The following is a 22498-nucleotide window of genomic DNA, read 5'->3' on the forward strand; positions in this document are numbered from 1 at the left end:
AGATTGTCAAGGGCAAGGATGAGTGTGGAAAACACATTTGGTATTATGGCTTCAGTATTTCGTGTCTTCGGCAAACCGATGCTATTACAAACACAGAAGGCACAAACCATCACAATGACAGCAGTGTGTGTGCACAATTTATTAAGAAGAAATTCGGATCCAAGAAGTTATTACAGCCCACCAGGAAGCTTCGATTCTTTTTGTCCACAAACTGGTGAAGTCATTCCAGGGGCATGGAGACGAGATGCTAATGCACCCTGTATTACTGCACTCCCAAATATACCACGGAGAGCTTCCCAAACATTCAAGGAAATTCGCGGCGAATTTGCCAACTACTTTGTGAGCCCACAAGGAGCTGTTCCATGGCAAAATAATTACAGTTAAAATTCTTGTACACGAGAATAAAATGAATCATATGTAAGTATAGCCTTGTTTACCTCTTCAGTTGTGTCCCGGGTCTCCTTTGGTTCTTGGATATCATCCAGGAAACGTTGATATTTAAATCCAAACCACTTCGTTTCGTGAAGTGTGTCAGTACCACGTCCAGATTTTTTATTTTCCTCTATTTTTCTTTTCTCTCGTCGGTGCTGAGACAAGAGAGATTTAATTTTTTTGTCCACGTCATTGCTGCTGGTGCCAAGCACCGCAGAAACTTTTTGTAATGAATCATGTTTGACTTTAATATTTTTGTAACCTGCGCAACGTACATTCCACAGGCACTCCTCTGCCTCATAGAGGGATATCAATTGGAAAATTTGGTCTCGTGACCACTCCATTTCAAATAAAAATGGACATAAAATAAACGCACCACTACACTCCAGCAAAACAAACACCAAAACACTCACTCAGAGCAAACGAATACTAGCGCTGCGTAGCGGAATTTAGTGATAGCAGACCACTAACAATGTTTCTTTGATCCCTACCGACGCAGCCGTGAAACATTGATTTTGTGTTGCGAACATGTTGCGAACATCGGTAGTCCATTACTAGCCACGAACATTGTTGCGAACAATGTTGTGAACAATGTTGCGAACTCAGTGTAAACGCGCCTTTGCAGTGCTACAGTCACATGTGTGTGAGAACATATTTGGTCTTGATTCTTTTGATTTGTTTAGCTTTAACATTCAGGACAATGTGTTGTCAGTGTCTGCATTCAATGCAAAAGACAGTGTAACTAGCTCGCTAAAAGAATTCCACGAACTCTTTCCTGAAGATTTAGGCAAAATAACAATTTTGTTGCACATTTTACTCTGAAATTCAATGTTCAGCCGAAATTTTGCCGGGCCAGAACGGTTCCCATTGCATTACGAGACTAAGTCACTGGTGAACTTAAAAGAATTGCAAGATAATGGAGTAATTGTACCCATATCAGCTAGCCAATGGGCAAGTCCACTGTTGTTGCTCCCGAAACCTTCAGGTCGCATTCACCTCCGTATTGACTTTAAGTCTACAGTCAACCCACAAACTGGTATTGATACTTATCCATTGCCACGCCGAGAGGATCTTATGGACAAATTAGGCACTGGACACTACTTTTCAAAATTTGACTTACGTGATGCGTATCTTCAAATACCGAATCTAAAAAATTGTGTATTGTAAATACTAATTTGAGTTTGTTTAAATATTTGCTATTGCCTTTTTGCAGTGCTTCTGCACCCGCCATCTTCCAACGCTATTTGGAACAGCTGGCTGCGCTAGTGCCAAATTGTTCAAACTATTTGGACGATACAGTTCGTACGGAACAGTGAGAGCGTTAACACTGTACTTGGCAGGGTATGGACGCCCAAATAGAAGAGATGACATCACAGTGTGACGCATGTGCGGAAAATCAGTCCGCTCCGCCACAAAAATTCTCTGCTTGGCAACGTGTGCACAAAGACTTTGCGAGACCTTTTTGGAACAACTGTTGGTTGATTGTGGTTGTCTCATATAGCAAGTTTCCTTTTGCTGTGCCAATGAACTCGACAATGTCACGTAGCACAATTCAGGTGTTATCATCGATTTTTTGCCTAGAAGGTTTACCTGAAGTAGTAGTTCAGATAACGGCCCTGAGTTCATGTCAAATGAATTTGAAACATTCTGTGAACGAAATGGCATACAGCATCTAACTAGTGCTTCGTTCCGTCCACAGTCAAAAGGTGAAGCGGAACGTTTTTTAAGAACCTTCAAGCAGCAGATGGCCGCTCCGCACACACCAGGGATCAATCCTTGCAACTGTTTCTCCCCTCATATCGTTCGCACCCACAAGATGGATCATCGTCGGCGGGATTGCTTCAGAGCCGCCGCCATCGCACACTGCTCCACCTTCCTCTGCATCCGGCGCCGAAGGAAGGCCGCAAGTATCGCTTCGCGCCGCACGATGTTGACTTTTACAGGGTTTTTAGCGGCAGCAGACGGTGGGAGCAATGCGCGATCGACCGTCGGCTTGGCTCTTGCATGTATCTTTGTACATTAAAGTTAAGTATTGTCAATCTGCTTTATAGAAATAAAATTACTAATGTTATTTGCTTGAATTGTTGTATAGCATTCTGATAATGCAGCATCCCTTCGGCACGCTTTATGAGACGAGTGGGCAAGACCCAACAATCTGCAGCCGAAGGATGTTATTCACTGACCAAAGAGGGTGAGGCCGTTATGAGATTGCGGTTCAGCAGAGGTCTAAGATTTTCAGACTTCCGGGACACCACCTACGGCTGTCACACGTCAACAAGATGTAGCTAGCTTACTGTTGTGTTCATTCATGATACCAAGAGGAGTCACCATTAATTCCGAAACATGTGTGAACACATTAACCAAACTCTAGAAGCGCTTCCAGTGACTTCAGCGCCATAATAACCCAGGTGATCGTTTGATTCAAGGTGATAAAGCTCAGCTACACATAGGTCTGAGGACGTTGGAAAACATCACTAAACTGCGATGGGCAGTGTTATTCCTTCCACCCTAGAGTTCTGACCTAGCTTCCTCAGACTTCCATTTGTTTGAGCCGTTAAGGGATGCCATTCGTCAAAGACATGATGTCATTCATCAAAGACATTTTGAGAGTGAAGAGATGATTTGCACAGTGAAGAACTAGCTTCATGACCATAACGAGGAATGGGACTGACAGGGCATATATGCCATTGTGTCTGACTGGTGGAAGACCACAGAACAGGAATGAGATTACATGGAAAAATGGAGAGTGTAAAAGAAACCTCATTCTTTCATGTGAGTACATTTCATTGCTCATTTATTCATGTGTGTACGTTTCAAAAAATCTTTACTAAGACAGAAGTGCAAAATATCGGTTTTTGGCACTATAAATCCTATTATTGACGCAAAACGTTATGCATCAAGCTGTAAGCAATAAACAAATTACTCTTTCTCAAATAAAATATGTAACAGTAATGTACAGAAGACTGATCAGTCCTAATTGACCATTTAATGATGTGAAATATTGTTCTTATTGTTTAATAGATATTTTGTTATATGGTAGTGGTTTCATAGTGTGTGTGTGTGTGTGTGTGTGTGTGTGTGTGTGTGTGTGTGTGTGTGTGTGTGTGTGTGTGTGAGAGAGAGAGAGAGAGAGAGAGAGAGAGAGAGAGAGTGAGAGGGGGGGGGGAGGGAAGGAGGGAGAGTCTTTGTCAGTCTGCTTGACTGTTTTTGTGTTTTCATGTTTGGCTTGGTGGTTGAAAATAAATCAGAAAATGGGAAAAAGTGCTTGATTTAACAGTTTAATGTACCCAACGATCTATGTCGTAATATTAAACGTATTCATTGTATTTTTTGTGTTTAATATAATGTAATGTACTCCTGTGCTTCAGGTGTAGTAGTTGCAGTTTAGATTAAAAATGCAGCAAAACAAAGGCACAAAGCAACTCTTATCAGTTTTCAGCGTAATGAACACGTGAATTGGTCATATTTAATAGTGGCCTATAATCCACTAATGACAAACAAATGCAATAGGTTCTTGGCTCACCTAAAAGTTATGATCTGCCAAATTCGTTCTGTGTCAGTACTGGGATCACAAAATTTAGTACTGAACTTGTGAAAATCTGTGAAAATGACACTAATAAAATGCTTGTAGCGTTTCTACTGTTTTGGAGTGGGCTAATGTAATTAACATCAATCTGTTCCACACTCCTGTTCCTGGATGTTCAAAGAACCTTTTAACTCTGACCCAGGTGAACTGTACATCAATATGGTCTGATTACTCATCTGATAATCGTAATGGGTAGATGGATAGTGGTTAAAACTGTCTATTTTGGGTTCTTAATATACATCTGAGTTTATTGTAACAAAGATTATTCCCTATGTAAAATCATGAAATTCAGAGAAAATTTGTATATTCAAAGGAAGAAGTGTTCCTACTCAGATACCATAACGTTCTTCAGATTAAATGGAAGTTTACACTCTCTATTAATAATCAAACTAATCATCACACTTCAATATTAACATAAAAATATTTTCAAGTGACAATGAGAATGATAATATACTAACACACACAACTTCCTCCACATTCTTGAAATAACAGATACAAGGAAGCACCACAATATATTCCTGGAATAATTCAATAACTATATACAACAAATTCATTCAAATAATAAGAACTGGTACAATATATATGTCAGTCCAGTCCTTGTATGACAATGGCTGGTGTGCACATAATATATTTTATGTCTTCATTAAAATGCAATGGTCCCTGTATTTCTTTGCTTTCTGGTACATTGTAATACTGCCATTGCTGTCCATGTTGCTATGGTCAGGTACAGGATTCCCCAATGTGAAGGAATAGTGTATGGTGGAGTGTTATTCTTGCTACAACTTGATAGAAAAAATCCCCCATGCAGCCCACTTCTGTCCCGCAGCAACATTTTTTTCGAATTACCCCAGCCTTATTACTTAACTAGACGGGAAAATGAAGACATTTGCACAGTCAATATAATTAGATTATCACACACATTTGCTCTAAGATGAAGTAATTTTGTCTAGATTCCTAAGTTGACAGAACAAGCTATAAGCTGGGTTGATTGTAAACTGCAATCTTGTGCATTATATGTCTTTACCTGGCAATAGATATAGAATTTCTGGTGTTAGAGATGTAGGCCCTAGGTTCAATGGATCACTGCTTTATTAAACATAAATATATTATATATTAACAACATTCCTTCTTTCCAAACAGTGTGTACCTACATACATTTTTATAATACTTCTTATTACAATAACATATGATTCTAAGTCATTCATTATAATCTTAAATACTCTCCTCTTTACCCACAAAACAACACACTTTGTATGACATATATATAATCACATCCTTCATCTACCCCTTCCTTCACACACATTGTATATTAGTACAAATAAACAGATCTGATTAATGCTTTACCTAGTACAACAAATGAGATAAGTTTTTTTACTTCTTTCTACACTATCGGTGCCACTGGTATCGTTTCCTAAGCTACAGCTTAGTTTTTGTATAGAATGAAATTAACTCTGGTATCATAACTACACATATCATTTTTTTCTATGAATATTAGTGATCCATTCATCTTCAGTTAGGCAGTGAACCCATTTAATGATCTATGACTTACTCAACAAACAAATTTACTTTAAAGTTATTATGTTAGACATTGGCAGTAGAAATAAATCTTCTGTTCCATATCTATAATTTACTTTCATAGCTCAATTCAATTATATGTAATACCATTTAGCAACCACTCATTGTCAAATTCAGATTTCTTATAAACTTTAATATGAAATACCCATAAGCCAACAAGATACTTCTTAAATGCAATATACGCTTCCTTCTTTTTACATTCGATATTAATATTTAACTACTTTTCTTAGCTAACATTAAAGATTTCATTCAATGATCATTTACCGCAGCTCTGCAAAAGTGGCTGCGAGTTTTATTAGGCAGCCACACATTACTGACTGTGGGGATTTCTTTTAAATTAATACTTACGCTCTGTTAAAGCTATAAACATTAAATAGGCAATATATCGGGCTGTACTAGCGATAATAATAGATATAATTTAAGATTCTACAACAGCTTACAAAAACAACTGTAAACTAATAACATCGTAATTCTTCAGCCTGTCTCAGTGGTCCGTTGACATCTTGAGAAGTCGCGTGTTCTGATGGATATCAGCGTCTCTCGTACACAATATTTAGACAATGTGACTTTTGTTTTCATCAGGTACTACCTAAGACTGCTAGTCATCGTCTGGATGTCTGTGTATTCATCTTTTGGAAGCACTACTTTGCTATGCCGCTTTGACTTCCAGGATAGTTTTAATGTTTTACGAAAAATGGCGGTGATTGCGTATATGAATGACTGTATGTATGTATGATAATTATTGGCAGTCTGTTATAGCCTAAATTGTGCTGAGAGTGGACACAGATCTCTCATCTGAAGCGTCAGGCTTCTGTGTACCTAACTTGCGTATGAGACGGTGGGTCGAAGTGGGAGAGGTTTCCTGACTTCGCCTGTTTGCATGTGGAGAAGGATGGTACGCTTAATAGGTCCCCAGTATGAGTGTTTGGCGTGTATTGGTCTTTGTAATGATGCACAGGATTTTACTTCGCAATGATTGTAGCTTCTTCAGATGTGTGCTTGCTGCTACTTACCATATTTCTGATCTGCACAGAATCTTTGATAGGAAAATACTCATGTAAAATCTAAGGTTTGTAACCACCAATAAACCCCCTTACTTTAGGAGCGGGTTCTGTTGGTAAAAAGCAGCACGGCCTATGCTTCTTACTCCACCTATTTGTTTCACAAATATCAGGCGCCTATTGAGATGTAGGCATAGCTATGTTACAGAGTCATTCCACTTTAACACTCTGCCAGTCACAGAGATCTGTTAGTTTAGAGCAGTTATCTTGCTTGTGAACATTACAGCAACCCTTCATGCTGTATTTATTAATTTTCCAGATGTTGCACCAATGATTGATGGTATCTAGGTGTTACTGCAGTTTTCGTGCAATGAAGTTTAGACTGCTGTTACTTTTATACACCACCTTATTATCTATGTAGAGGGCAATTTCACCTCCTGCCAATTCTGGCACGTCATTAGTGTAGAGCATGTAAGGAACAGAGCCCTACAGGACCTCGATCGCAGCTTTCCTGATCATGTTAACGAGTTTGCTGTACCTAAAACAGTAGTGCGGTACCACCAGGAGTGCACCAGTCATGCTGATCAGGTGTCCTGGGATGTCTAACTCGGATAATTTGTATATTAAGCCATTATCGAGACTTTATCGAGTACTTTCTCGATTTTGAGAAAGACCATTTCTATATTGTGTTTCATGTCTCTCGCCCTGGATATGTGTTCCACCAGATGCTGGGATAGGTTGATGATGCTGTGTACAGGTCGGAAACGAAACTGCTCTGGGCTGATTTTGTTGCTGTCTTTGAGAAATCGGAAGAGGGCATAAGTCACTTCAGTATTTGTCCTGGAAAGCACAGAAGTGATATAGGTCTGCAGCTTTGGGAAAGGATGAGGTACTTATGTAGTTTGGTTAAGGTGATAACCTGAGCAGTTTTCCAGTTGGGATGTTGGTTATGGAGAGGCATTAGTTGTAGATTGTGGTGTGGTAGATGACTGCTGAAGGAGGCTGGTGTTTTAGGGGGGTGACAAGGGCCTTCACACTGCAATCAGTTTGAGTGCCGGTTTCATTAACAATTAGAGTATATTCTGTGGCTGACACCAGGGTAATTCTATATGGATAATGTTACTGATATCATAAAACGCAGTAGGGTGCCCTGTGTAATTTGAATGTCGCTCCTTATTAACTCAGTGACAGATTTTAATGGGTTATGAATGTCTGGAGTACATGCCAGCCGGCCGGAGTGGCCATGCGGTTCTAGGCGCTACAGTTTGGAACCTGGCGACCGCTATGGTCGCAGGTTCGAATCCTGCCTCGGGCATGGATGTGTGTGATGTCCTTAGGTTAGTTATGCTTAATTAGTTCTAAGTTCTAAGTGACTGATGACCTCAGAAGTTAAGTCGCATAGTGCTCAGAGCCATTTGAGTACATGCGAATGTGAAGAGGATTCAAGACAGAGCAAGAGGAAACATCTGGACCGAGCAGTGCAATGGCCAGTGTATGAGACTGCGGTCTGGGTGGCATAAGATTCTGGGAGGCAGATCGGCCTGGTCCCATAGGGGGAGGCAAGCGTTTACCTCTCACAATGACCGCTGACAGCCCCCCCCCCCCCCCCCCCCCCAGGCAGTATAACGCCACATGCATGAGTCAGGGGCGACTTTTCCAGGTTTTTCGTACCTCTTTTAAGGATTAGTATCTTCCTCTTGTAGAAAGTACAGGCCACTGGAAACAAAGCTCTAGCCTTGTAGCGGTCCTCTGAATTTCTCTAATCTGGTTCTGGGGCTATTGGCATTGGTGAGAGAATGTGCAGTTGACATAGAAAATTTGACGTCAGATCGCAGCATTGAAATGAATACTTTTAGGAAGTAGGGTAGAGTTTCACTTTGTTGTTGGAGGCTGAAAAACACGAATTAATTTTGCATGGATTCTCTGTCGGAGGAAATTCTCGTGGTAATCTTGTCGTTGGCGACTGGATCTGGTTTGGCAGCGAGGAATGTTCAGGGTGTGAGTGGGATCTGCTTGGGAAGAACTGGCTGGTAGGAGGCAAAAGTGTCCACACTGGAGAAATACTTGCCACTACGAGATGAAGTTGTCTGTCACAGAAAAGTACCGGCCAGTATAACACAAAGGAGTCGTCATTGGAGAACTTCTTGCAGGTAGGACACGAAGGTATCCAGATTGACTTGAAGCAGCTTGGTAGAGGGTGCCAGATCTTACAGTCATTCTCAGGTGCTAACTTTTCTGTCTTTGAGAAGGGGACTGCAGGTCTGCACCAAACTGATGGTTATTTCTCGAGCACAGTGTCTGGAGGACGGTTATAAAATACTCAACAGCCGATTCCGCCTTTTATTTCGAATTTGCGGTATGTCCTCCAGGCGAAGTCCTATGGGGGTGTTATGTTATATTGTTCTCAGTCAGTGGTGTATGTTGTATTTGCCATCCTCCTGTCTGGGGCTTCTAAATTGGCTCATTTCAGAACGACTGGGTTGTGGTCTGAGTCCAGCTAATAACGAACTGTGGTCGCTGTTTTCCGTTGCAGTCCCTTGGACTGGTAGACATCCACGATACGTGGCCTGAATGGGGTTTGGTGGGGGATCTGAGTAGGCCCCTTAGAAGTGATTAGCCTCAGGGAGGTTTCGCCCTCTACAAACCACTCACTCCCATCCTACTGGCGTTTATGGAGTTTCAACTCCAATCAGTGTGTTCGATGTTCAAGTCCCCAGATACTATTACATGCTCGAAATTGCCCATCATTGCCCGAAGGTCGTGTGACGCGATGTCGTTGTGGATAGGATTATATGAAGAAATTATCATGAGGACGTTATCCTCCATCTCTAACTCTACACTGGCAGCCTCTTCTGTGACCAAATTTTGTATATCTGTTAATCAGTGACAAATCCTTTAAGGCATTAAGTCGACCACCTCTCCTCCTCTTCTGCCTTCAGGCCTATCTCTCACGTGGACAGAGTAGTTGCGCAGCTTGAATCGATCGGTCGATAATAGGTGCGAGCGACGAGTACAGTATGCTGGTGTAGAAAGGACTGCAAGTGGATAATATTATCAGAAATGTTGTTGGCATTCCAATTTACGACCTTGAAGTTCCTGTATCTAAGGATCATCGAATAAGGTCACAGTGGCTTCTGCAATTACTATCGCTTTTGCTACACTACTGGCTATTAAAATTTCTACGCCAAGAAGAAATGCAGATGATAAACGGGTATTCATTGGACAAATATATTATACTAGAAGTGACATGTGATTACATTTTCACGCAATTTGGGTGCACAGATCCTGAGAAATCAGTACCCAGAACAACCACCTCTGGCCATAATAACGGCCTTGATACGCCTGGGCATTGAGTCAAAAAGAGCTTGGACGGCGTGTACAGGTACATTTGCCCATGCAGCTTCAACACGATACCACAGTTCATCAAGAGTAGTGACTGATGTATTGTGACGTGCCAGTTGCTCAGCCACCATTGACTAGCCGTTTTCAATTGGTGAGAGATCTGAGAATGTGCTGGCCAGGGCAGCAGTCGAACATTTTCTGTATACAGAAAGGCCCGTATGTTGTTTCATCTTATTGTCATGTGGCAGCGAGGTTGGTTGAAAAACTTCCTGAATTTGTACGACAGTGTGCCCATTTTTACACAAGACTGAGCATAGGTGCTCTATTTATTGTCAGACTATCAGCCAGCATAGATACCAAACACCACAGATACCTGCCCATACATTGATGCCGAGGGTGTGCTGAAATATAGGGTTTCGCAGGGATAGAATGAAGGGTAGAGCCACAGGTCGTAACACATCTGAAATGAAACATCCACTGTTTAAAGTGCCGTCAATGCGAACAAGAGGTGACTGAGACGTGTATCCAATGGCACCCCATACCATCACCCCGGGTGATACGCCAGTATGGCAATGACGAATACACGCTTCCAATGTGCGTTCACCGCGATGTCGCCAAACACGGATGCGACCATCATGATGCTGTAAACAGAACATGGATTCAGCCGAAAAATGACGTTTTGCCATTCGTGCACCCAGGTTCGTCGTTGAATACACCATCGCAGGAGCTCCAGTCTGTGATGCAGCTTCAGGGGTAAATGCAGCCATGGTCTCCGAGCTGATAGTCCATGCTGCTGCAAACGTCGTCGAACTGTTGATACAGATGGTTGTTGTCTTGCAAACGTCCCCATCTGTTGACTCAGGGATCGAGACATGGCTGCACGATCCGTTACAGCCATGAGGATAAGATGACTGTCATCTCGACTGCTAGTGATACGAGGCCGTTGGGATCCAGCACGGCGTTCCGTATTACCCTCCTGAACCCACCGATTCCATATTTTGCTAACAGTCATTGGCTCTCCACCAACGCGAGCAGCAATGTCGCGACACGATAAACCGCAATCGCGATAGGCTACAAGCCGACCTTTATCAGAGTTAGAAATGTGATGGTATGCATTTCTCCTCCTTACACGAGGCATCACAACAACGTTTCACCAGGCAACGCCGGTCAACTGCAGTTTGTGTATGAGAAATCGGTTGGAAAAGTTCTTCATGCCAGCCCGTTGTAGGTGTCGCCACCGGCGCCAACCTTGTGTGAATGCTCTGAAAAGCTAATCATTTGCATATCACAGCATCTTCTTCCTGTCGGTTATATTTTGCGTCTGTAGGACGTCAGTTTCGTGGTGTAGCAATTTTAATGGCCAGTAGTGAAATTTATCGACACCAGGCATGCCACTGCCATGGATTTTTTAAACTTTTCTACTGTACTGCTGAAGATGACTCAAGTGAATAGTGCCCTAAATTTGTGCATTCGGAAGGACGACGGTTCAATCCCGCGTCCGGCTATCCTGATTTAGGTTTTCTGTGATTTCCCTAAATCGCTCCAGGCAAATGCCAGGATGGTTCCTTTCAAAGGGCACGGCCGACTTCCTTCCGCGTCCTTCCCTAATCCGATGAGACCGATGACCTCGCTGTCTGGTCTCCTTCCCAAAACAACCAACCAACCAACCTAATTTTATGTGTTAGCACATCCAGTTCGTGACTTCGCTTCCTGCACTTTCCAATTATTGTTGCGCTGTCACTGCGGGTTCTGGAGCGACACTGACTGTTCCACTGTCTGTGGCTAGTGTCAGGGGTGGTGGTGGGTGTCCTAGAGTTGGGCAGTCCAGTCTCTGGCGCAGCTGGAGAGAGCACAGCAGGAGTAGAGTGGAGCTGGTAGGTCCACCATTTTGTCTTGACCTGAGTGCAGGAAACTGTGACAGTTGCAATTGGAATCCTGCTTGCCAACGAGCTTGCTGTCCGGATCCAGCAGTAGCAGTGGTGGTCACTTTCTGCTGCCTCTGATGCCCACTATTTTCTGCTAGTCGAGTGGAATGGGTCCAGTATTTATACCTACCGCCTTCCCCATCCATGACCAGCTCTAGATGTTGCATCTGGAGTCCGTTCCTGCTAAAAGTGTTCTGAGACGTTCTAGTTTCAGGCAGCGCGCCTGGAAGTGATCTAGCGTTCCATTTACAGCCAGCTGTGCCCCCAAGTTCGGTTCAAGGTGGTCCACATGTGATCTATTCCCACTTGAAACATCCAGAGACGTTCCATCTTCGGTCCAGTGCGCCTGGTCGAGATCTGGCGTTCCGTTTTTCGTCCAGTCCGGCTGACAGCGATCTGGCGTATTGTTTTTAGTAAGGTGCTTCTGTTGCTCTGTCTGGGTTTCGTTCCCCATGATCAAATTCTCAGTTTCCTTTTCGTTCAGTTCTGCAGCTGCCACCGCTGGATTTCTAGCAGATCCAGTGCAGAATCCCAGATTTTGTTGATCTGGTATCCAGTGTCACGATTCGAGCAGTTCTCTGCCACGCTTAACTTTATTGCCTCTCTTACAACACTACCTAAGGATCTGCGCCAGAACTTTCATTTCTTCGTAATTCATACGAGGTGCGGATAGAAAAAAACCGGACTGATGCTGGAAAAAACATTTATTTACAATTATTTACAATTTCATGTTATCTCCTTCAATGTACTCTCCTCCTCGGTCTCTACACCGCTCCATACGAATTTTCCACTGTTCATAGTAATGCTGCAGATCATTTTCGGTAAGTCCATACATTACTTCCGTCGCTTTTTCTTTTACTGCTTCAACAGTCTCAAATCTAGTTCCTTTCAAAGCTGACTTGACTTTAGGGAAAAGAAAAAAGTCACAGGGGGCCAAATCAGGTGAGTAGGGTGGATGATCTAAGATGGGAATGTTGTGTTTTGCCAAAAACGTCTTCACTGACAACGCACTGTGAGCTGGGGCATTGTCTTGGTGAAGGATCCATGACTTTTTTCTCCACAAATCGTTCCGTTTTCTCCGTACTCGCTCACGTAGGGTAGCCAGGACGCTAATGTAGTAATGCTGATTCACTGTTTGTCCCTCTGGTACCCAATCAATGTGCACAATCCCTTTGATGTCAAAAAAAAAACAATCATCATTGCCTTGAATTTCGATTTTGACATTCGTGTTTTTTTTTGTCGTGGAGAACCAGGAGTTTTCCAATGCATCGATTGGCGTTTAGTTTCGGGATCGTAAGTAAAAAACCACGATTCATCGCAAGTAATAACATTTTGTAAGAAGGTGGGATCACTTTCAATGTTTTCCAGGATGTCAGAACAAATCATTCTTCGGCGTTCCTTCTGTTCAATTGTGAGACACTTTGGAACCATTTTTGAACACACTTTGTTCATGTTGAAACTTTCATGAAGAATCTGCCTAACACTTTCCTTGTCAACTCCTGTTAACTCAGACACTGCTCTGATTGTTAAGCGGCGATCTTGTCGAACAAGTTTACCGATTTTTTCAATGTTTGCATCAGTTTTTGCTGACAATGGTCTGCCAGTGCGAGTGTCATCACTGGTGTCTTTGCGGCCATCTTTAAATCGTTTATACCACTCAAACACTTGTGTTCGCGATAAACAATCATCGCCGTACACTTGTTGTAACATTACAAACGTTTCACTTGCAGATTTTCCTAGTTTGAAACAAAATTTGATGTTAACACGCTGTTCTTTCTGTACACTCAACATTTTCCGACGCACAGACAAAACGTCAACTACTTAAAACAGACGACACGGGCAGACTGAGTGCAGGAGGCAGATGAAACTCGAGCAGTAGGCGGAGCGAGAGTCACGTGACAGGCCACGCGACTTTCAGCCTTATTGCATTCGTTTTATTGTTTCACCAGTACTAGTCCGGTTTTTTTCTAGCCACACCTCGTATTACCATTAAGTTCCACACACTTCTCAGTAATTGATGCCGAGGGTGTGCTGAAATCTTCGTGCTTTTGGGTTTTCTTGATCCCAAATTTGGCTATTTCAAGCGTTCAAAACACCTTGCCTGTCGAAATGCTCTGCCTCAGCGAACAAATTTCGCCTTCAAAACTGAGGAAAATCCACACATCGGTGTAAAATCCAAGTCCAGAAATTGACATGTTACGCAAAATCCGACAGGAGTACCTTCTGAGGATGATAGGGCTGGAACTGCTGTTCACGCAGAAAACGCCAGACAGACGAGTGAGACACATGCAAGTGATGTGTAATAGCTCGTGTACTCATCGATGAGTTCTATTCGACTTCATAAGCACTTCCTCTTCCAATACGACACTTTGCTTTATTGCTTGTGAGTTTCACACTTTCCTGCAGCCATTGTACTTCTTTGGTAAACCTGGGATGAGTGGTACAGTCGTATAGCTTCTCTTCCATTAAGACGAGCTTCACCGTAAATTAACAACATTTTGGTGTACTCTGCGAATGTGTACTCAGGCATCCTACTACTGTAGTCCTAGTCACTGTAATGTCAACTGACACATTACCTGGAAGCATGAAAAGAAGACAGATTAAAACTAGAGGACATCACGTGACATTGCGTCATTGTACCATTCATGACTGTAGGTAGCCCTCCATAAGAGGCGAACTGCAGAGGGAAACACCTAATGCACAGCTGAGTACCTCTTGTTTTCCTTGTAACGAACCGTTTCCCGACATGGGTTCCTTGATCTACTAAGTCCCCTCTACAACCTCTAGAAATGTGTAACACGAATTGTGAAACACCCTGTTCATGACATCACATTTCACGCCCGCAAGCACACACACACACACACACACACACACACACACACACACACACACACACACACACTTTGTTGTCAGTAAAAGTTAAGTACTGAAGTGATCTTACATTTTTCATAGTTTATGTTCGATATTCATACATCAAAATACTCATTCGAAAATTTCCCATTGTATAATATGTTCCCTGAATTTACCTTGCAGATTAAATTTTTAAAACTAAAAGTGCTTTAAATACGGCACACACATAGATATCAGGCTATACTACAGATCAGTGTATTACCACAACCTTAACTTCGCAGTCTCATTTCTTGCTTTTGCCATTCTGTTACCTTCCAGTTATTACCTCCCAATCTAACATAGACTTTTGGTGATGCTCTGTCACCACAACCAAGATTTCATGAGGGAGGGACCGGGAGGGGGGGGGGCAATTATCACATTCCAGCCCCGATGCCATCTTCTAAAATTTATATACGCTCTTCAATGTCATCTGTTGAGTCATAGACCAATGCAACAGCATCAAGAGAAGTGGACAAGATAAGACACATGAAGAAATTAGCTGGCATCTTAGGTACTAATATTTTATGCCTGTTAATCAAATGGTGAAGCCAATAGGTACAATGATTACATAGTGTTTGTGTTTCTTTTGGTTGGTTTATCTGATTTCTGTTCCCAGTTATTGTAATATACATTCAGGCTTTTGATTTTTATTGACGTATTTGCAAAGCAGAATATACAAGCATAGGTCTGAGGATGCCAATGTTTTTATAAAAATAGACAAATGAAGTGTTCTACACTGGGACAGTGCAGGAAATGTACTTAAGATATTTGCTAAAATTTCACCCAATACAACATTTATTGCTTCCCAGCCTTTATTTATTTCTCAGATCTTTATTTCACATTGTCACTGGCACATATTTCAATTACTATTTGCTTTCAATTTTTTGTACTGCATAGAGCTGTCACTAATTAGGCCCCCCCAACACACACACACACACACACACACACACACACACACACACACACACACACACACACACACACACACAACGATTTTTCTTTTCTATTGTGGAAAATTACATAAAACTCAGAAATGTTTTATCTTGTTACAGAGTACTACATGGTACATTCATTCCTGTTTAAAACAGGTATGATATATCACAAATGAATCAAGAGGAAATAGTGTAATTCCTACACAGTCTCTTTTGAGTTTCTCTGTCCAAAGAAATGGACATATGTAGCTGTTGATTACTAGTGCCTTTTATGTGTGTGAAAACCAAGGTGGAATTTACTATTAGAAATAACTGCTGTAAATGTCATAAGACTTTGCTCAATAACCGTACGCATTTTTCATATATAAAAACAGATTTTAAACATTTATTCAATATGCAATCAAAATAGCACAATACATCAGTGTCATCATATAATGCAAACGTTTGCTCCTTTCACGTGTTTCTCTTTGGATGTGGTGGAACAATAATAATTCATCACTGCTATTACGAATTAAAAACATTGTAAAAGCGCAACAAAAACGTCTAATAGTAAAGTTTTGAACTCTGCAGAAAGTGTATGCAAACAGTGGTATTCTAAGTTCACATAACAACCCCCACTTAATGCTGACAACATACGGAGAACACAATGCTCACTGCAGAAGTTTGATGACATACAACACCACTTATCGTTAGGCACAGCTTGACCTGAAATAAGAATAACCAATAGCATTTCAGGTCAGATCACAAGTCGTCACTCGATTGTTACTTCGGACACTCCATATTGGATTTCAGTGGATTCTCTTCTTCAGTATTATAACTTGCTTGTTCTGACAGTATGCCATTTCAAAACAATGGCGTGCCAAAAAGTTATCACAAACCTTATTCTTGGTACGATTTATTACAACTGAACGTCTGTTAACGACAGGTCAGCTGTGGAGGGACCATGGATCAAATTTGAAGGAATAATTGAGCATGTAGTGGATAGATAGGCACGCAACAGGACAGTTCATAGTGGGACGGACCCTCCATAGTATTCATCACTGTAAAGAAACTTCTAAATAAAAAGAGATTACTGAATAAAGGGTGTAAAACAAAACCCAGGGCTGCAGACAGATAGATGCTGAATGAAATATGTTTGGCTGTCAAGAGAATAATGCATGAAGCTTGAATGACTACCATAGCAGTATATTGTCAAATGATCTTTCATAAAACCCTAAGCAAATCTGGTCATATGTAAAGGATGTTTGTGGGGCGAAAGCTAGTGTTCAGTTCCTAGCAAATTAGACAGGAACTGAAATGGAGGATAGCATAGCAAAAGCTGAAATGCTTAACTCCATTCTCAAATGTTCCTTTACAAAGAAACCCCAGGAGAATTTCTCCAATTTAATCTTCGTTCCAGTGAAAATGTGAGTGAAATAAGTATTAGTATCAGAAATCGTTAAAGTTGAACAAACCTCCAGGGCCAGATCCGTCAAACAAACAATCGATGTTAGTTCTGAGAAAAAAGCATAGGTAACACATGTCTACAAGAAGTGATTTACAAAACTGCCATCCAGTACCCTTGACATAGATTTATTTCTGAGCTATTCTGAGCTCAAAGGCAATGAGTTATCTCCATGCCAACCAGCATGGTTTCATAAAATATCGATCATATGAAACACAATTCGCACTTAACTCACATGACTTAATAAAAGCTTTGGCTAAGGTAATCAGGTAGATGCAGTATTTCTTGATTTCCGAAAGGCATTTGACTCTGTACCACACCTACACTTATTGTCAAAAGTACAATTGCGGCCTCACAGTCACTGTGCATCATGTTTTAACGTCCTGGGCTTTGTATAGTGATAGGCTTGAAGACTACTGAACGACACAATCAATTTTAGGCGATGAAGAAAAAGTAGCTATTTTGTCTGTTTTTTCTGCCCCTATTAATAGGGTGTAAGATTTAATGAGTTTTTAGAGGCTGGCTCCTTGTATTAGTTCCACTATCAACAAGCCTTCTTACTGACTTCCACTGTTTTATTAATTGTATTAACATGTGACAACGCTATTGTAGTCGTCACCCCTTGGGTTGCCTTCTGCAACACTGCTACTCTTTGCGTGCCCCAGATACCGATTGTGACGCATGGTATGAGCTGGATCTCATTCTCTACAGTCTGCGCCAAGCAATAATCTTAAAAATTTATACGCACATGCAGGAGTTGGACCTGATGTGCTACAGACAGTCCTCTCTTCTTCAAAATTTCGCCCCAAAGTTGACATTGGTCCCACCCTACAACAACTTCATAGATCACGTTTACATTGGTTTGTACTGTATAATCGTGATCAGTAGCTCATGAGAGTGCCTTACATTACTTGCTTCCTCTTAAATCTAGGTTTTACTCTCTAATACGGTCGATATCTTTCTTGTTCTGCTTGATATAATTCAATTACAATTATTGGTGGAACAGGGTTTAGTACCTAATTTGTAGCTGTAGCGTCAAGCATTTCTATGGGGATCTGGTGCAAAGATAGGTCCAGAGGACTGTCAGCCTTTTGCCTCAAGCATACTTAGCGTGTACAAGTTGCTACAAGAGACACAGCTATGATATCTCCATTTTTGTTTTTGCACCAATTTACAATTTTTCTTATTTTGTCAGGTGTTTTTTTAATCCACTGTTTTGGTATATCATCCGGAACTTGTCTTCGAAGTGAAAGTTTCCCTTATGTTTTCTCAAAACACATCCCTGAAACTATGCTTACCCAACATCTACTCACTGAGCTAGGACATACAATATACTGGTCTGTAGCTCTGATTCCATCTCTTATAGTACAGTTACTTGTAGATTTACTACATGGCAAGGAGGCTTGTGCATGATAAAGTGCCGAAAAGGAAGTTGGTTGTAAAAAGGAAAGGTTTTAGAAAGCATGGCATTGCAAGGCAGTGGCGGATGCAGAAAAACCTCAAGGAGGGAGCACTAAAGATATCTTGAACGCACAGAGAGCGTCCCCCCCCCCCCCCTTTCCCCTTGCGAGGCCGACCGCATTGCCACCCGCGAAGCCCCCGACAGTCATTCGTTCGTTCCTTTCGTCTGTCGACTCGACTGAATCGAGTTATCGAGTAGTTGTACTTTTCTATGTAGCGCGCGCGTCCGCGTCATCATACTTAACGACGTAATTAACCATTTACCAGAAAGAATAGCCGCACAGAATTCATCATTTAAGGAAGACAACCACAATTGTAACTTCTTTTATCATAAAATGGCATTGTCTTTTATATGCGTATAATCAGTTTAAACAAAACATTCTTAACCTTTACATGTGACTTAATTATTTTTTATTATGGTAAAAGTAAAGGTAGTTTAAGATATCTTTAGTGCTCCCTCCTTGAGGTTTTTCTGCATCCGCCACTGCCTTGCAATGCCATGCTTTCTAAAACCGTTCCTTTTTACAACCAACTTCCTTTTCGGCACTTTATCATGCACATTGACTCTTAGTGGTGCTGCACACAGTTTAGGTGGTACTATATTCATGATAATAAACCTTTGCAATTATGTACCATTTGCAACCGTCTCCTTTGCCTGAAACAATGTCTCCCTAAATTTGACTGTGCTTTTAAGAACATTTACATAAGGTCTTTTTTTACACTCATTACCTACAACATTGCAAGTATCCTCAAATTGACCCTCATCCTCAACTACGATCCCTGAAAGGATTCAGTTTTGTCTGCTCGTCAGCTTGCTCTTTAGTCACACAAGCATTTTTTTCTCCTTCCTGTCTTCCTCTCTCCCCCCTTTGGAGAAGGTGGCGACGAATATGCAGCCTCCGAAAATAAGTGTGTCTATACTACTTCATCATCCTAAACATTCGCAACACAACTAACATCATCAGTATTCTCCTGTCCATTTTCAATAGAGTCTACCTTACAGTCACCATCTCCAGATTCCCTCCACACGATGCTAAAATCAGTGGCAGATGTACTTCCCTCTGCATCTGCCCCAGGCACCAAGGCCTCAAAACAACAAACCCTGTCACCTAATGGCGTAGAAACCACAGTACATAAATCAATATCACACATATTTCTACTCACGCACTTTGTTCGTTTGGCGCTTCAGATACTTCAGACTCCGCATTTTCACTAGGTACTGAAGATACTTGTACTCTATTCACCTTTATTTCCACAATGCCAATACTTCTCATATCAAGTAAACTTCCACACCCTTCGATTACTGACACCTGTTCTTCTTGCCTGGTCTTAGACAACCTCTTCTGAACCGTAATTCTTCACAGTGACGCCTTATACAGTAAGTCCCACACAAAACTGGTACACCTCACGCCTTAGATTAAGCAACAATAAGTTAACTAACAAAGAATAGATAGCAGCAACGTTAAAAGGCATGTAGTTACCTGCTTATAAAATATGGTAGAAGTGGTGGCCATGGGCATCAAGGCATTGCTGACTTCATGTGAGGACATTACTGTCAACATGCTGTAATTCTGCAGGCATGGTGTAAATTTCTCTAGCAATGTTCCATTTAATATCGTCTATTGTGCGATGTTTGCCAGCATACACACTGATTTTTAGTGTACCCCATAAATAAAAATCACATAATATTAAGTCTGGGAACCTTGGGGGCCAAAGAGCTCTACTGACAGGTCTCTCTGCATGGATATGTTGGTGATGTGGGTCATACTTTGGTTGGATGTGTGACTGGTTGCTTTATATTGTTGGAATACTGCATACAGCTTCCCTGCATCGGTTAATTATGTATAGAAAGAGTCAAAAATCTGTAGATATCTAGCACTATTGAAGGAGTAAATGAAAAATATGCGGCCAATAATGCACATGCCAGAGAACACTCACCAAACACTTATCTTCTCTGGGTGGTGAGGTTCTTCATTCAGAATATGTGGGTTGTCCTGAGACCTGTGTCTGCAAATCTGGGAGTTTACATAACCAGACAAATGAAATCAGGCCTCATCTGACATGAAGTTAAGCAAGAGGTCCAAGTAAGCATTAGCAATTGATGTTAATAGCCAGTTACAGTAATGAACTCTATTTTCCTGATACTAAAATTCCAATCCTTGCACCACACTTACACGACAGCCTTTTGATTTCAAATCTTTACATATGCAATGGGAGGATGTACGAGATACATCAACCTGCTGCAATAATCTCCTTACCGACTTGTGATGACTTCTCTTTATGGGAATTCTGTCTACAGTTTTAGGGGTCCTCATTGTTGGTCACCTATTTCTCTGCACATTCTGAACAGATCCTATAGCCCTCCTTTTCTTGTTCAGATCTTGAATTGTGGTGGTCGTGGGGAGTTTCCTACCAGGATACTTCGCTTTAAACATTCCTTTACATTCCTCGAAGGATCCTGCCTTTATGTAGTACTCCACAATATCAAACCAGTGTTCTAATGCGAACTGCCTCATTTCTGTAACAACACAACCATACGAGCTCCTCACAACAACTGAGGCATGAACACACAGCTACACTCAACTTTCCAGCAAAATGCCACCTTTCGAGACAGTGTTGCCACTTCACAAGCAATTCGACTAGAGATGATTAACCAGTACATGGAGCCTGGCAAAATGCAGTGTAGCCAGCTTTGGAGACAGTGTTGCCACTTCACAAGCAATTCGACTGGAGATGGTTAACCAGTACATGGAGCCTACCTGTTTTACGTGTGACACCCTGTACTGTTGCTAAATCATTACTCTCATGTGTTGTATTTGACAAGCATCCCATCCCTTCTCTCCCCTCTCTGTTTCCTCTAAAGCTGTGTCCACTTGGTTCTCAGCTTGCACTACACCTCCCTGGTACTTGCAATGTTCTAATTCCCTAGCTTTCTGTTCGAGTGCTGTTTGTAACTTAGAGATCTGCTCCAATAGAGCTACAACAGAAATACTCTTACTAGTTGTGTTTCTACCAGTATCTTGCATATTCTATTACTGTCCAAATATTAATGAAACATAAAACACAAAAGGGAAGAACACCAAGTCACACTACAGAATACACCTTACACAACGTGTTACTCTACTTATTAAGGCGTATGATAGCCCATCTAGATTCACTACAGTCTCACGTCGAATGACTGCAATTCCAACAAGTGTAACATGTGGCTGGAACAGCCTTTGTGCAAGGTGTAGTGGTTTGATTAAATACAGCTAATATTTGCACCAAGTTCTCTAATTATTAGCGGAGACAGTAAACGCTTGCACTTACAGAAAGACACTCTGGTTGAATATCATTTGGGAGTTTACAGTTCATGGTCTAGTGACTAATGTTGCTACCTCAGAATCATGGGGTCCTGGGTTCGATTCCCAGCCAGGTCAGAGATTTTCTCCGCCGAGGAACTGGGTGTTTGCGCTGTCCTCATTATTTCATCATCATTCAGGTAAGTGGACACATTGGACAGTGAAAAGATTGGGAATTTGTTTGGGCACTGATAACCATACAGTTGAGCACCCCACAAACCAAATAGCATCGTATTGTCGAGAGACGGCACTAAGTACATCTTGGGGGGTGGTATTTAGGTATTTTGTAGGTTGTAGTTTGCAGTAATTGGTGTGGGCCTTCACCAGGCACTGAGGCTGAGGCTTCTAAAATTTTCATATTTAAGTTGGACATAACGTCATCACAGCCAGCGATGTTGTGATTCATACTCATTATCCAGTGGTGTCAGCAGACATGTCCCCGCCATGGTGTCTCAATTATTATCAGTTCCCACTGCCTTCGCACTCCTGTCAGTGGTAGGTCACCGTGGAGTGCCCAAACTTAGACGTTAAATGTTATGGTTTCATATTGCAACACTAGGAGAACGGCGC

The 22498-nt window shown here is 41.6% G+C and overlaps 1 protein-coding gene across 1 annotated transcript in view; it reads right to left on the reverse strand.

Moving 5' to 3' along the window:
* Positions 1–22498, reverse strand: part of LOC126483742 (pre-mRNA-splicing factor syf1 homolog) — a 553324-nt gene that overhangs the window by 488719 nt on the left and 42107 nt on the right. The gene's annotated exons all lie outside the window — the stretch shown is intronic.

This window comes from Schistocerca serialis, chromosome 6, assembly GCF_023864345.2.
Source record: "Schistocerca serialis cubense isolate TAMUIC-IGC-003099 chromosome 6, iqSchSeri2.2, whole genome shotgun sequence".
NCBI lineage: Eukaryota > Metazoa > Arthropoda > Insecta > Orthoptera > Acrididae > Schistocerca > Schistocerca serialis.